Genomic DNA, 15,740 nt, shown 5'->3' with positions numbered 1-15,740 from the left:
GAGTGCCCTTTAAACCAAATTCCATTGCTGTTGTCTTAGAGATGTGACGTCAAATGTATCTAATGTGATGAGGCTGAGCCGAGTAATTTTGGAAAGTAGTTGTCCAAATGTAAAGTCAGTCAAGAAGAAAACAGATTGTACTTCACTTTTTATTGTCCTTGCTTCAGACAGTTTTTGTTCGCTGTTTTTGCCTGTTGGTTCAGCCAAAGTTTCCATAAGTTTAGTCTGCTTTTTACTGTAACTGACTCATCGTCTTGGCTGTTTGGAACAGAGTTGTTATTTATGACACAAATCAAACAACAGCAATATATTAAGAACTAGTGTAGCAATCAGAAAAGTAGGGTGTGTGTTGTCTGCTGTGTTGTCCAACACCTCTCGGATTCATAGTTTCTTTGTTATAGTCTAGAAGCGAGACTTTTACTATTTGTTTTAATGTTTTGACGGCAGTGTGTGTGTGTGTGTGTGTGTGTGTGTGTGGGCGTGTGTGTGTGTCTGTGTGTGTGTGAGAGAGAGAGAGTGAGAGAGAGAAAGAGAGAGAGAGGGAGGAAGGGAGAGAGAGAGAGGGGGGCAGTTCGTCAGATAAGGGGAGGAGACTGTCACTGACAAGAGGGAGACTGGGTTTTCTGAGTTTGTCAGCTCCCCCTAAAATAGCAGTCAGCGTGTAAATGTGAACTGAAATTACGTTTATCCACTGGAGCCACCGATATAGAGTGTCTATACACGGCGACTGGCTTGGGAGTAAAGGTGAGTAACGGAAATAGAAACAATGTTGAGTATGGCAGCGGTCCTGGAGCTACAGTGAGTGAGAGTAGAAGAGCGCAAGAGGGAGACGTAGAGTGGATCTGGGAGACGTAGATATTAACTGGAAGTCTGTGTCTTATCTATCTATATTGTCCGGGGTACATGCCGAATATGAGATAGAGAATGTAAAAGCCGTGTCGTGTGACTTAACATCCGTCATGTTGAATTATCAAAAAGGCCGTAAAATGTGTGTTTAAAGGGTGCAGTCAGACGCGCGCGCTGTTGATATCAGTCAATCGCGAGAAACTTTTACAGGATTTATCGTGAACACTAATACGCCGGTAAAACGCTATACTGTAGGTCCTTCAGGGTGGTCTATCTGTAAATTATGATTCTTTAAACTCCCTTACAGTCAATTGTGGGATCTTAAGTGTTAAGTGTACTTTGTAAAACAGGCGCATCGTTTGCGCAAAATAGTAATCAATGTGTATATAATAACACTGTTGAGCCATCACAACAGCTGGGAACAGTTCGCACAGTGAATAACCCGGTTAAAGAAGTTGAGGTCTGATATTGAGTTTGCAGCAGATTGTATGTTTACACATTATGCAACTCCCCCCAAAAACATGTATATCCTAGGTTTTCAGTTTTGCACATGGGCGCTAAAGGTTGCCAGTTTTGAAAACTGCTTGACGTTAGTGGTTTTGAAATCTAGATGGTGCTGGTCAGCCCGTGCAAGGTGACATCACTACCCTTGCTTACTGACATATACATGTTGTCACCAGTGTTGTCTGTGTATCTACTACATGCTATAATTATTTTTAAGACTACATGCCTAGCACATGTAGTTGCAGACATCAAGCTTAATCTCATATCATTTTGGCACTTTCACATTATATATACAGTGATTAAGGTCCTTATATTTGACTTAGTCATTAGTTTTTTTAAGAGCGATGATGGGGGGTTAATGGCTGGTTAAAGCTGAAAGAAGCTCAGCTGAATTGCACCCAATCAGGTGAATTAATGTTTTGGAGGTAATTAGACTTCTTTTTACATACTCGATTATTACCTGAAGATCCCATTATTTTATTATTTAAAATGACACGCAGTGCACAGTAAATTTCAGTTTGGTAACAGAGCTTGTGAGAGAGGATCTTTTGCTCTCTGGTGGGTCATTGAATCTCTGGGGCATCTTGTGACCCCTCACCAGAGTGGGTAACGGTCAACAGTAACATGACCTCCTAAAATGTGTCTAGTGTATGCCGACACCATACGTGTCTCATTAACACTGTACAGAAGGAGGCTTTTTTATTCACTTGTAACACAATATACCACTAAGGTAATTTGATATTGTTCTCTACTCTTTCTTCTTTTTGCAAGTTAATATTGGTATTGGTATATTTTGTGTTTTTATGTTATGCATACAATCCAGCAGTTCAAACTGTGCATCAGCATCTTTAAAAGCTGTGTAGTTGGTGTGTTGTTTACCAGCATGTGTTTAAAAATCATTATGTTGCCCTAACCCCAATAGTAAACATTTTACTACTCACACTGTATCCCTCAGTTATCAGGTCGAACCAATGACACGTTTTATTGTTAAAGTAATTCTTCAGGGACATGAGTTGTTATTGCATTACAAAAGCATACTTGTATTTTTCACTGTCCATTTTATGTTACTGCTGTTCTGATGGCATTTACATTACCATACCAGCTGGCTGTCAGTGATTTCTAAAGCAAAGCAGTAAAGCACCCTCCAATCTGCAGTCATTAGCTTCTGTGCTGCCCCAGGCCTCTCCAGTAATGGGCCTTGTTGCTCATGATCCACATCACGTGAGCTCTTATGTCTAATGTGTAGATGAGGGATTCTTTCAACACTGCTGATATGAATATCATTTTAACAATTTATGTCAGATATTAGTCAAAGGGATGGATATGATGTCTGTGATGCGACAGATAGAGCCGGCGTGTTTCCCATGCATGCGGTGAACTGTTGCTCTAACCTCAGAGACCCCAAATGTTCAAACTTAGCCATTAAGCAAACAACACACAACAGGGTTTGATAATATATCTATCAGATTCCACCCTGTATTATTTAATATGGGCTAGATGGAGGATATTCCACGATGACTGCCACTGTTTATTAAATGTTTTAGCCTTGTTGCATATTATGTTTGTGTGCCCCTGCATGTCTCTGTAAATGTGCGTAAGTGCGTGTTTGCGTCTTAGCACAAGTTCTCAGTGGAAAGGGAGAAATGAGAGGTGGTGACGGTGTGAAGAACGGGCAGCTGCAGCATCTTTTACTGCACTCCTCATCCCACTTCAATCTCTGTGCCTCAGCTTCTCCTTCCAGGAGAAATGTGGAGTGTGTGGGCGAGTCGGATCTGCAATCAACGCTGGTTGTCAGAAAGAGAATGCTGGCGTTTACACGATGCCTCTGAATCACTGAGTGAAAGTCTTTCTCCTCCGCTCTCCTCCTCCCAGGACATTTTTTCCAAGGAGGACAAAACACCAGAAAGCTGAAAGCCAAGGATGTATTGGCTGAAAAATAAGAGATAGAAACTCAACATTCTTGGTCCAATAAAGACGATAGTGTATCTTTGATTGTTTGGTAGGCCAAGATGTTTCCTTAAATTTAGCTAGATCGTTACAGGTTGTGGATATTACCATTGCTTTACAGTTGTTTTTATACAATTAAAAAAATCGTGACATGATTGTGAATATATTTTTTAAAATCTTATTTTGCAATTTGCATGCAAACATTTTTTTTTACAACATTGAAGTGGCATCTATACAGGGCTGGCTGTTATCTTAAAGTGAGCATTAAATACAACTGAGTTTTCTGGCTAAGAGTGTGAGCATTAAATACAGTTTTGTGGTTGATTTGGTTGATGAAACTGACTATTGAGGTGAGACCTTTTATCATTAATCATTAATGTTTGTGTTTGCTTTTTTCCTTTGTGCGTTTACTTTTTACTTAGTTTAGTCACTATGCCATACTTGAACTGCTGTTTTTTTAAGATTTACTCTCAACATTACTCAAGATAGAAAAAGGTGGTGTGATAATACTCACTCAGCTTTCTCTCTGACAAAACAAAAGCATCTTAGTAACATGATTAATTGTTTATTGGAGCTCTATCATCAATATGGAGATTCCAGCGTTTTCCTGTGAGACCTGGAGGTTGGATGCAGAATCTTGAGCCTGGCAGATAATGTTTTAGACCGCAGTAAACTGAAGACTGTCGTCTGTAGACTAAAGAGAGAAGACTTGTGCTGCTTTTTTTTGGGTAAACAAATAGTTGTACATCAAACCAATAATCAGACCTAAACTATGAATTTTAAGCAGAAAACTTTTGATCATTTGATGAAATTTTGATTTCAGGTCAAGAGACACACTTAGTTAATTGTTTTTTTTTTCTGAGTTTGATTAATGCTAAATAGATCACGGTTGGCCATTGGTTAGCACTGCTACCTCACCTCATGGAGGTCCTGGGTTCAGTTCCTGGCCCTCTTTCTGTGTGACGTCTGCTGTGATCATGAGCCACCGGTATGTGTGTGGACTAGCACAGGGTGTCACACAACACCAACTTGCTAAATACTGCTTACCTTTTGGCATGGACTGGTTGATTCAAAGTTAAAGGAATTTTCATTTAAACTTTAAAATAAAGTGCACACACTTCATACAAATTTCAAATAGCCACAATGGCTGCTATAAAAACATATAGCTCTTAATTTAAATAACTGTATTTCACCCGCTGTTAGATACTCTGCTGAGAGTCTGCAATATTGTTTAGGCCCTCTAATAGCCTGATGTAAGCTCAGAGGGTGAATGTATTACCCGCTGAGGCACTGTTTGTATAGCAAGACAGCTAGCAGTGACCTTTCAACTGTCCTGCCCTTGACTGAGACCTCTGGTGGTAAGCCACCCTGTTTGGCTCACTCAGCACATGTGCTGCTGAGCAGGGCAGAGCAGCTTAAGGCCGCGCCGTCTTTTCCTGTCTCTCCCCTGCTCTTCCAAACGAGGCCTGACTGGAGGTCTCTTCACCTCTTCAACCAGGAGAATCAGCAGGAAGATCCTCAAGCAGAGCCGCACTCTAAATCTGCTGTTAATCTGCTTTCGCCACTATGATCCTAGTCTGTCTCTCACTCGCTGACTGAAACTCTGAATACAAACAAACCCATGGTGTTGTACACCCACAGTAGTATCCTAACATAACACCATAGTCACTTTCTGTCTTGAAAGTGTTGTGTTTTTAGCTTCTGTTTTTTTTTAAAGCACCATATATCATGTTGTGTTCCCTCAGTTGCAGGCTACTGTGTTAAGTTTTGACAGGCCACATGCTCAAATGAGCAGAATAGCACATGCACACAATGTGGTTTGGGAGGGTAGACTGTGGAAGCGTGCGGTGGAGCATAGGTGATGACTTTGAGATGTCAAGTCATTTAGAACATTTCTAAGGTGCCTCCTCCTCCCTCTATTGGCTTTCTGGAGTGCAAGAAAAACCACAGTATCACACTGTGCATCATCTCAAAAGTGAGGGGGGCCACACTAAGACCTGTAACCCAAACGTGTGTGTCCTGTGGTTTGGTTAGTCATTATTTTTTTATCTTGTTTTTTTTATTGTTTACATGAAATAGACATTTCCCTGCACGGAGATGTTGTAATAGTGAGTGGATACCTGAATACTGTGGTGATATTATTAAGTTGAATCATGTATTGAGAAAAAAAAATCGTAGTTGAAAAGGAAGTTAAGAAAGACATCTCTTTGCTGAGTTGCATTTTAACTGAATTTTAATGAGACTCTGAAAAAAACATAAATCAAAGGAATATATTATAATCTAATTTACTAGATCAAAAGATCTCCCATGATTGCTAATATACCCCACTGTATTGAATTCCTGATGTTCTACTGTAGATCTTAAAAAGCATTTCTCACTGGAGATTTAAATTCTCTGGCTTTGTATAGAGTCGATTAACTAGAAGCATCACAAATAGACAAACAATTGAACAATGCGCAAAGTAAACATACTTCAAAGTCTGGTAAGCTCTGTGTGATGAAGCTGTTTACTGTTTTGTTACAGACTGCTTAAATAGGTTCAGCTACAGCCTTTACCACCATTTAATGTAGCCTCCCATTATGTTAAACAAGAAAAAGTAGAGTCCATGGAAAACAATTTATCAGTGGCTGGTGTAGTAAATACAGCTGTGACCTGGGTCTCCTACAGCGAGCACATCGACTACAAGTCCAGTAGCTGTTGAAAGGAAGAGTTGGATCTCCTGCAGCTGAACCGGCCCTGTGGCCTCCCAAGCTGCAGGAAGGAGGTCTGGCCTGTGATATCCTTGTTTTTCTGTTTGTCTGAGAAGCCCTGTGAACCAGGACAGCTTGGGGGGGATGTGATTCCTCCCATTATTCTGAAGCACACATCAGCCATATGAACAGGGAAGGGAAGTGGCCCAGCTCACTCTGCTCCCTGGAAGCTGCTCCAGTTCACTGTGGGGCCCTGACTTGTAGTTCAAAGTTGTCTTCCTCTCTTGTTGGGGCTGGGCTCCAGCAGCATGAAAACCGCTATGCCTTATCCATGCTCTTTTTAAGCTGGTTTCCAAACCAAATACAGTTGTTGTTGTTGTTGTTGTGTGCAGATTCAGGATGGTGAGAATGTCTTTTTGACCTTTCCCACTTTATGGGAAGTGTAAGCCTGATCAAGTATCACTTTTACAAGCCACAATATCATCGCTAGGCTTTTACAGTTCAGATGGCATCTTTCTTAAGTGGACACAATTTCAAAATATTTGCACTCTGGTAGGCCATATTTGTCATTTTGAAAAATTGAATTAAGTTAAATCTAGTCTTTTGAAATCAAGGGCATTCAGAATTCAGAGTTTTGTCATTGCATCTCCAGTCTCTAGGTCCCAGCTCTATATAGTGTGACTGTGATTGTGAGTGAGGTGTTGAGTCTGCCCGCTGTTTGTGCGTCTGCCCGTCTGTCCTCTCCCTTTCTCCCAGTCCACTTTCCATCTGTGTGTTGTGGGCCACAAATCTAGTTGAAAATGGTGTAGTGTTTCCACCAGTGAGCCGTTGCCAGCCTGTATATTCTTGTCAGACTGTGTTGTTCTTGATTTTGTTTCCCTCCTCCCCTCAACCTCTGTCGGCCCAACTGCCGGGAGTGTTCACAACGTATATAGGGGTTGAGGGGGGCATACATCATCAGCTGCTGGCCCTGGGACTCAGGACCAGAGGCTATCACCAAACAGTTTGACTGAAAAGATTCCTGGAGAGGCGAGCAGCAGCAAGGCCTGTGGGGGACTCTTTCTCTCTTTCCCTTTCTCTGTCTGTCTCCCTTTCTCTCTATCACACTATTTGCACACAGTGTTCATGTGACAGCTAGCACACATCCTCTGATTTTGAGAAACTGTGGGTCATAGCTGCAGAAATACCCCTTAGATTATTTGCTCTGTGAATGCCGTTCATTGATGTCAATAGATTTTCAAATGGAGATAGACATGAGAAACAGTCTTTCAGATTGAAGTCAGTTTTCCAACTTGTGTCAGTGATAAACAAATGATGATATGCCTTGCACCCTTTTTGTCCCATCTGCCCTGTGGAAATTTCAGGAATAGTCTGCTATTGAAACATGCTGTTTACGGTTAAAACACATCATTCACAAAGCAGACTGATTATTCAAAGTGAAAACTGTCTCTCAGTGTGATGTTACAGAAATCTCACAACATAAAAACCTGCGACAGACATTCACAAACCCAGATGTTAGACACTTTCCAGTCACACTGTATTTTCAGGAATTGAGTTGAGCAGTTGCCTTATTTGAACTGTTTTAACCTGAAAATGAAACATATGAATGACAGGCATGTGTGAGGTCATTAACAGACTAATTCTATAACATAAGATTGTAAGAAAAAAAAAATCGATGCTACTTTAGCCAGCCCCTTTCACTGATGTTATGACTCATGGCCATCCTCACTGCTCAGATTGCATAAACCTTTTATGTAATGGAACACTGTGGGAAAGAGGCATCGAGTGGAAGATAAAAATGGGAAGAGAAAATCAAATATTTATTCTGAGCTTTTTTAATTTTTTTACCATTAAAAGGAGACATTCTCTTAAGCCAGACAGTAACTATAATCCTTAACAATGTGGACTACCTGTATGTGTACCAGAAATTGTTGTCTTTCTGCAGCACTCACTATTTTTTTGTTAAATCTGCCTGCTGATCATCAAACACCAAGAGAGAATTGAATCTGGATTCTCAGTGTCTAATCTGGATCCACAGAGTTTCCAAAGACGTGTTAAGATTGGGTAAATGTGCTGCTGTTGAAACACATTATGCATGACGTCCCTAATATCCTTACACTGTGGATTCCCCCTGGAGGAAGATCTTGGTTCATCTTTGCTGTTTACCATCTCTGAGTTGCAGCCTGCGCAACATCAAAAGGCTGCCATGGCACTTAACACAGCTCCCAGGCTTCCTGGGAGGGTGGGGGACTGTTGCTCCCTATGGTGTTGGCATTATTATTGTTCCCTGGTGAGAAGTCCATCTGATGATAGACAACCATGCAAATGGACACATGCCATCGTACCAGATCAGACTATGGCACCACACTGTAACGCTATGCAAATTTTCAAATCTAGGACCATGTATACATTAGTTTTGTTGGGCAAGTGTGTTTGTGTGTCTCTTTGTCTCTCTCCCTTAACAAAAATAGTAATTTTACCTCTCTGGTCTACCACTGCCTCAATCAGTTAGTTTGTGTTATTGTGCAACTTTGGTGTTTTGAACCCTTTAAAACACCAAAGTCGCACAAAAACACAAACTAACAAAAACAATAAAATCAAAGGGAATACTTTCCAGCCCTGTCTCGCCTTCCCTCAATACTGGACCAATTTCAGTTTTTTTTTTTGTCCCAATGAGTCACATAGATACATACAAAGGAAAATAAGGCCCAGGTTGAAAAATACTGAAGTTACCCTATTAAATATTTGCTCCACCAGTTTACAGCAAGTGATCTCACAAAAACAAAACAAAAATTAATGAATTAAGAAGAAAACACCCTCAGATTTGTAACATGTAACTTTATCATCAGAAGTAAAGTGTTACACAGGGAGTGTTCATCCAGTGCTGAAAACTGATGCCATGTCAAGACACTGACTTGTTAAACTGACATACTGTCATAAGGAATGTGGGTGATGGAGGGATTTTGCCCAGAGACATTGTTTGTTAAACCAATGGCATTAATATGAAGTGAGTAATTAGCCATTAGTCTGTCAATTGCATTTTACTGATATAGCATGACATACTGTAGATTGGCTGATTAGAAATTATTTCTAGGGGTCAAGAAGTTAACCTAATAGAAAAGTTTATCAAGCTACAATAATGCTTTACTCTGTGCTACTATGAGAAATACTATAGCTTTAACACTTTTTAACTCCAGCAGGACTCTAGCCCCAGAGTGTGCCTCTCATGTATCGCTGTTATATTTGAGTCACACTTACACACCTATAGTTGTTCCGAAGGTATTTCCAGATTCCTAAAAGACTCTGCACACCATGTGGATGGAAAAAATCAGTTTGCTGCACAATTTTGCAGTTTCTTAAGTTGCACTTGCATTTTAGAAATGAATGTGTCTGACCTTTTTATAAAAATTCAATTCAATTTAATTTCCAGTTAACACCCCTGGTAGGTAAATAAAGTGCAGAAATTTGGGAAGAGGTTAAAAAATATTTTTGCCATGCGGTGGATGAAATAGTTTTTCATCCAGATGGTTGTAAGAGTCTTTAAGAACTGTGGAAATACCTTAAGGACAAGTGTTGTTAAATGACCTTCAGGGGTTTTGCGCTTAATAATTATTTTACGCAAACCCGGATGCTTAGCTCTGTGACTCAGATGGAATGACGATACTTTAGAGGCACAAACTGGGGCTAGTACTTGACACTATATACCTATATACTGTGCATACATGATTCCTAAGTTGTCAAGTGCATTCATTTTTAATGAGACATAATTCATCACCCTAGCCTTGCATCAAGGAAGTTATCATCATTTTCTTTGTTCATAAAAGTTTCACTCAAATGTGCATCAAGGGATTTACCTTGAGTAGGAGAGTAGCTTTTCTACATGAAATGGATATAACTGTTAGGAGAGGGTCATCTCTTTATCCTTGAGAAACTGAGAATCCATTCATTGGCTGGGCTCGAAAACCTGACTGACGCAAATGGATCATTGGGAATAGAAGTGTCCCAGCAGTAATTATGTTACAACGCCGCTGCCGCACACTACCACAGAGGTGGGATGGGATGGGCGTGGGGTACTTCTTTTAGTCTTGTTTCCCTTACATCTTTCCACATAGTTAACACAGTCATACTGCCTTCTCTCTCTCCCACTCTCTCTGTCTGACTCTGTCTCTTTGTTGTTTTCTTGTTGTTTCTTTTTCATACATACACCTGCTATCAAACCCAAACACACGAAGTGCAGTGGAAAGTATCTGACTAACTTTCATCCTGCTCTGTTGAGCGAATGTCTTGTCCCTCTGTCAAATGACTCTTAAGTAAGGAAAAAGTTGGTAGCTGATCATGTCACCTCTTTGTCACTGTTGTCTTACTGGCCTTTAGATCTCAGCTGCCTGTGCCTTGAAGCTGAAGCAAAAAAAAAATTGTCTGTTTCATTTTTTCCAGCTATCCAGGGCTCTGTGGCACTAAGTCAGTTAAAAAAGAACATGAAATTAATGTAATGTCAATGGCGTTTTCTCATGAAACCCCAAGGCACTTAGTCAAAGTCACCTTGCCTAGTCCTCTCATCCCCTGACAGTACTGTGAGAGCGAGATGGAGGATGTCTGTCTGGTAATACTGTCAGCGTATGATGTCCGTCATTGGTTGTTATATCCACTCATCGTCATTCGGGTTTTGTAGATTGGATACATGTCCAGTATTTATATGGAGAGTGTCATCATTTCCGTTCAGTCGGCTGTGTAACGTGGCCTACACTGAAACATTTTCTCAGTGAGAACAGGTTCATCCTACAGGGGTTTCTTTCATTTTGATGTCATTTTGGAGGTGATAAGTAGCTTTCTGTCTCCTGGTCCCTGTCTTACACACCATCCCCCAGCCCAAGCAAGGTGCTAGCAGCATGGAGGATTGTTTGAACTTGCATTGATCCATTGTGGGATTACAGCTGGGTCATTGGAGAGTTGGACTGTGCTACCAGTCATCAGGGCAGATTAACCACTTGCTGTCTGCTGGCTGCCATTTCAGTGTGGGCTGTCACTGCTGGCTTTGTGACTGTCCCCACTGTGCAGGTCACATTTTTGTATCTTACTCGATTGAGTTAGGTTCAGACTGATTTAATATGTATACGAAACATATTGCTTAATGAAATAAGATTAAAGATGCTTGACAACCGTCTTAAATGGCTATAAATCTGCAAGCAATTTAGCAACATTTACTTAATTTTACACTCCCAAGATTTTGGCCTGCAAGGTTTTCTTTTGTACTTATATGTATTTGATTTTCACCTTCAAGGTATTCTTATCGTAATAATTTTACCCTCTCCTTTAAATGTTATTGAAATCACTCTCTGGCATGAGAAATGTCACCTCAAGCAATGCTTTACAGAGGAAGGGGAAGTGCTGCAGAAAGTCCATGTTTTGCAGACTGCCCCACCTCTCGCTACATTTCTCAAAGCCTCTTTTTTCACTTTTTTGTTCGCATGCCCTTGCAATAGCTCTTATTAATTATATCTCATTAGTTGCCTTGGAAACTGAGGTGAGGGAATGTATAACATGAATTCAAAGAAAGAGAGAAAGAAGAGGAAAGAAAGAAAGAAAGAAAGAAAGAAAGAAAGAGAAAGATGGGGGAGGATTGAAAAATAGGGGATGGAGAAAATGGTTGTTGAGGGATCAGCCGTGTGTCAGATTAGCATCAGGAGACATTAACACTAGTGATGCTGCTGGGGCCGCAATCCTGCCTTTCACTGCTGGAGAGGGAGATAAGCGCACTCTCACAAAAGGGAAGAGGGAGAGAGCGTGAGAGGGCTGGCTTGCCTCCACTCCCCTCAGGCCAACAGCCCCATTTACAGGTACAACACCTCCTGATGAAAGCAAGAACAAAGAGGTGGATGTTCATTTCCTACTGCGCTGGTGTCAAGGCTCCATTGAAACAAATCGCTAAAACTGTGGGCTTAGTCTGCTTCGCTTTATGTGTTCAGTCTGCCAGAAGCTAATCACAACCCGAGCCACAGTGTTGCCACTTTGAGTTCGATACACTTAAGAACGTTGTCATGGATTATTTCACCGAATCCCCATATCAGTGCACATCAGATTACATGCATGAGGCTGTTGCATCCTATGAAAAATGTACTTCTGTCATGAACATGTTGTTTCAATGTATATTAACTTGTGTTGCGAGAGCTGTGATTCATTCTTATGTAACCATTGGAGTGTTTGAATAACAAGGAAAAGGTCTCTGCCTACTAATTGTAAAGTGAGTGGCTGAGAGCAGCGTGTGCACGCCGTCCTGCCTGTGTAATGATCCTTCCAGTAAACATAATAAGCACACAGAGTGAAGCCACAAGAGATGAGTCTCTGTTGTTGTTTAGTCTCGGACTTTCAGTCAGGACGGTATTGAGGGGAAGGTTGTCCCCAAGGTGGTCCCTTCCTTTCTTCCTTCTCTCCATCTCTCCCCGGCTCCCTTTGACTCCCCCGCAGAGGGGCATGTAGAAGGGTCCTGAATAACAGGAAGTGGAGGGGCAGGAAGTTGAGTCTTGTCTGCCCACGGCCTGTGGTAGGATACTGAGGCTAATGCTGGCTTGCACAGGAAGTGCAACTGTCACGGCTATGCTCAAGACTTTGGCTGCTGTCCATCACCTTCAAAGAAGTAGAGGCATGGTTGCTTCTTTTACAAAAGTCAGATAGGATGGATTTTTGAATAACCTTTATTGTGTTCTTTTTTATTTGTACATTTGAGACGTGGCCTGGAAAAGATTATAGTGGAATAGATTTAGTTGATACAGTTTTGTTATGTTTACTTTTTACTATTATACTGTACAAAAGAACACTGGCCTTATTTTTTGTTCATTAGCTAAACCCTGCAACATAAATCTATGTAATTTTAAGATAACTTTTATATAGGACAACAGTGGAGGAAGTAATGCCTCAAGTTTGTGTGGAGTGAACACAGGCTCTAGGACGTGCTGGATCCAGTAATTACACAGGGAATTGAGCATATTTTATTGATTGTGAAAGGGCCAGGCCTGTCACCAAGCCTCCCAGTGTCTCCATGGTCTGTCTTAAGGGAGGAGGAAGCAGACTGGCTGTCCTGTCACTTGACCAGTCTTACACGTCGTTATGAAGGACCAAAGCGGCTCTGGTCAGAAATGATTGTAATGGTTAGTTACTTTTATAGGTACTGCGTATTCCAAAACGTATATGTGTGTTTAACAGAAGGTGTAGTAAGGCATGGACTTGTCCTGTTAGTCATATTGACTTTCTGTCAAGCTGATGTAGTCGTTCCTATGACGACATATTCTCTACACATTGATTTATGTGTTACAAATGTTTGGTAAGCAACTTTCAGTAGATTGCTGGATTGGTTTATATCAAAATGGACCAGGTGTATCATATCAAGGTCTTTTAAAAGAGTATGTGATGCAATGCTGATATACAATGTGCTGCTTTGTAAGTACAAACTAAAGGTAGACAGACTTTTATACACCAACGTGCATTTTAAACTTGTAGAACTTTTACTTATATTGTTTAGAGGGTTTCTGAAATTACAACATTACAATGTATCAACAACAGACAGACCATCAAGTTTTGTCTTATAGATGCAACATGATGTTTCTCAAGCTATCAAGCTCCATGTTTCGAAAAACGATATTTTAGCTAACCACGCTTGTCACTTTTGGTTTCGCAGAAAAGGCCGGCCACTGTCTTCACATTAAAATGCATTTACTATGCAGCACATGCAGGAAGTGGCAAAGTATCAGTGGCAGCTTAAGCACGTTAACTTACTGCTGTAATGAATGGAGTGGAGCAGAAAACTGTATGGTGTTTGGCCGATACCCGATTTGCTTAACAAGTTCAGTGTCGGCACCTGTACCAATCCATCAAATCAGAATGAAGCATCTCTAAAGACTATTATACTGCCTGTCATTATTTTCAGAATTCTATATTTGACTTACTGAGGTGGGACTTCTGCAGTAGGGTTTACATTGAATACACAAGTATTTATTGAGGCGGACACATAGCCTTGTGTTGGCCTGCTCCTGCTTCCAGGCTCAGATTGCCCCCTTTCCTTTTCTCTTTTTATTTTTATCTCTTCATCTCTGTTTCTTACACACGCACGCACGCGCACGCATGCATGCACACACACACACACGCACACACACACGCGCGCGCACACACACACACACAAAGACCACATGATTTGGCCACAAACAGACACTTTGTCCTGTTCTAACACTCAAGAGAAGTCAGAGTGTCACGCACAAACATGTCTGCTACAGTACAGGGATTGTCCTCTTTTGTAATTTGACCATCTTCTGACATGTCTAGTAGTGCAGGCTGAAAATTTCCCACTTAGTTCTGGAGATTGAAATTGTGTTATTTGATCCACAGTGAAGTATGTTCTGATGTGATCAACCGCAGCATTGGATTAGAGTGATCATTCAAGGTTTTGTCAGCAAGATGTTTTTGCTTTCTACAAACTTTTGATGAATGTGGACACTAAGTTGGGACAGTGGCACACCTGCAGTCTGAAGGCCCTCTCAGCTTGTCATTTCGTATCTGTGTAAGAGAAATGTCATGACACAGTCTATTATGCCTCTAGACTTGAACTGTCCTACCGTGACAGTTCCTCTGTATAAAGAGAGGAAAGGATGTGCGCACGTGTGTGTATGTGTGAGTGTCTAGATTCTTTCTGATGCACAGTTTCACTGGATTTTTTTTTTAAATGAGCAGGACTGCAGCATTTTGGAGGAGCATATTGTTCTTTTAGATGGGGCACACTTCTTACACCCATGTGACATCAATGAACACAATCATATGTGCAAAGAACAGAACTTGCTGTGGTCAGTTCAAACCAGCTTCAACAGATGATTACAGATTAGTCCACCTCAGAAAGGTTCCTCTAAGTCAACAGCAAATTCACACATTATTGCACGGAGACAACTGTACAATACTGTTAACTAGTGCATCAAAATTCAGAGGCAGAAAATAAACTTTTTTAACATCACATACTGCACTCACAGAGTGAGAAAACAATTATCTTCTAAACTCTCTCAGACAAAATACACCACAGTTACCATTTGTCCGTCAACTTCATCACTTGCCTGTTCTGCAGAAAGCATTAAACTTATTTGTATAACCAAAACTCAATTTGACATTCCTTCTTAATGAAAGAGACAAAGAATCACATCAAATGTCTGTAATGTCCAGCATACCACCCATTCCAGTAAATTCACAGAGGGCTTTAATATTAAATAAACACAATGAATAGTTATGGAATAATCAGTTTTTGCAATACTATAGCTTTCAGGGTGGCTCAGGTATGTATTTGGGGGAGGTGATCCCCCCGACCTCCCTCTACTTCGAATGCTGCTCTGTCCATGTATGTGTGTGTGAAATGGTGAATGAAGAAATGAAGAAGAACATCGTCATTCTCCCTGGCCTGTTGTGATGTGGTTTGGGGAAATTCTTTGTGGGGGTTTAGGTGGTTAGTTTCCTGGCTCAGACAGCCGTGCGTGGGTAGTTAGCGAGGTGATCTCAGTCAAGTTTGCCTACAGTGGAGCGCCGATTCAGACAGCCAGACACCATAATGCCAGTCCATCTGTAACCCATAATGACTGTGTGCCACTGGAACTGGTCATTTTCATTTTCACTGCCAATTCGGCCCCTGGCTTCCTCGCCTCACAACTGCTGACTGCATCTAATGGCCTGAGTTGTTAACCTTTCTACATTTGTACTCATAGGGGAAATGTAGTTGTTTAGACAGTT

The 15,740-nt window shown here is 41.0% G+C and overlaps 1 protein-coding gene across 4 annotated transcripts in view; it reads left to right on the top strand.

The window, feature by feature from the left end:
- Positions 1-607: 607 nt before the first annotated feature.
- mef2aa (myocyte enhancer factor 2aa) overlaps positions 608-15,740 on the top strand; it is a 61,379-nt gene continuing 46,246 nt past the window's right edge. For all 4 annotated transcript variants that reach the window (XM_046037099.1, XM_046037097.1, XM_046037100.1 and 1 more), the window contains exon 1: positions 608-744. The gene's annotated coding sequence lies outside the window, so the exon portion shown is untranslated. The remainder of the gene's footprint in view (positions 745-15,740) is intronic.

The sequence above is a fragment of the Micropterus dolomieu genome, linkage group LG22, assembly GCF_021292245.1.
Source record: "Micropterus dolomieu isolate WLL.071019.BEF.003 ecotype Adirondacks linkage group LG22, ASM2129224v1, whole genome shotgun sequence".
Taxonomy (NCBI): domain Eukaryota; kingdom Metazoa; phylum Chordata; class Actinopteri; order Centrarchiformes; family Centrarchidae; genus Micropterus; species Micropterus dolomieu.
Note: the sequence above shows the minus strand (reverse complement) of the source record. Positions and strands in the feature narration are given on the sequence as shown.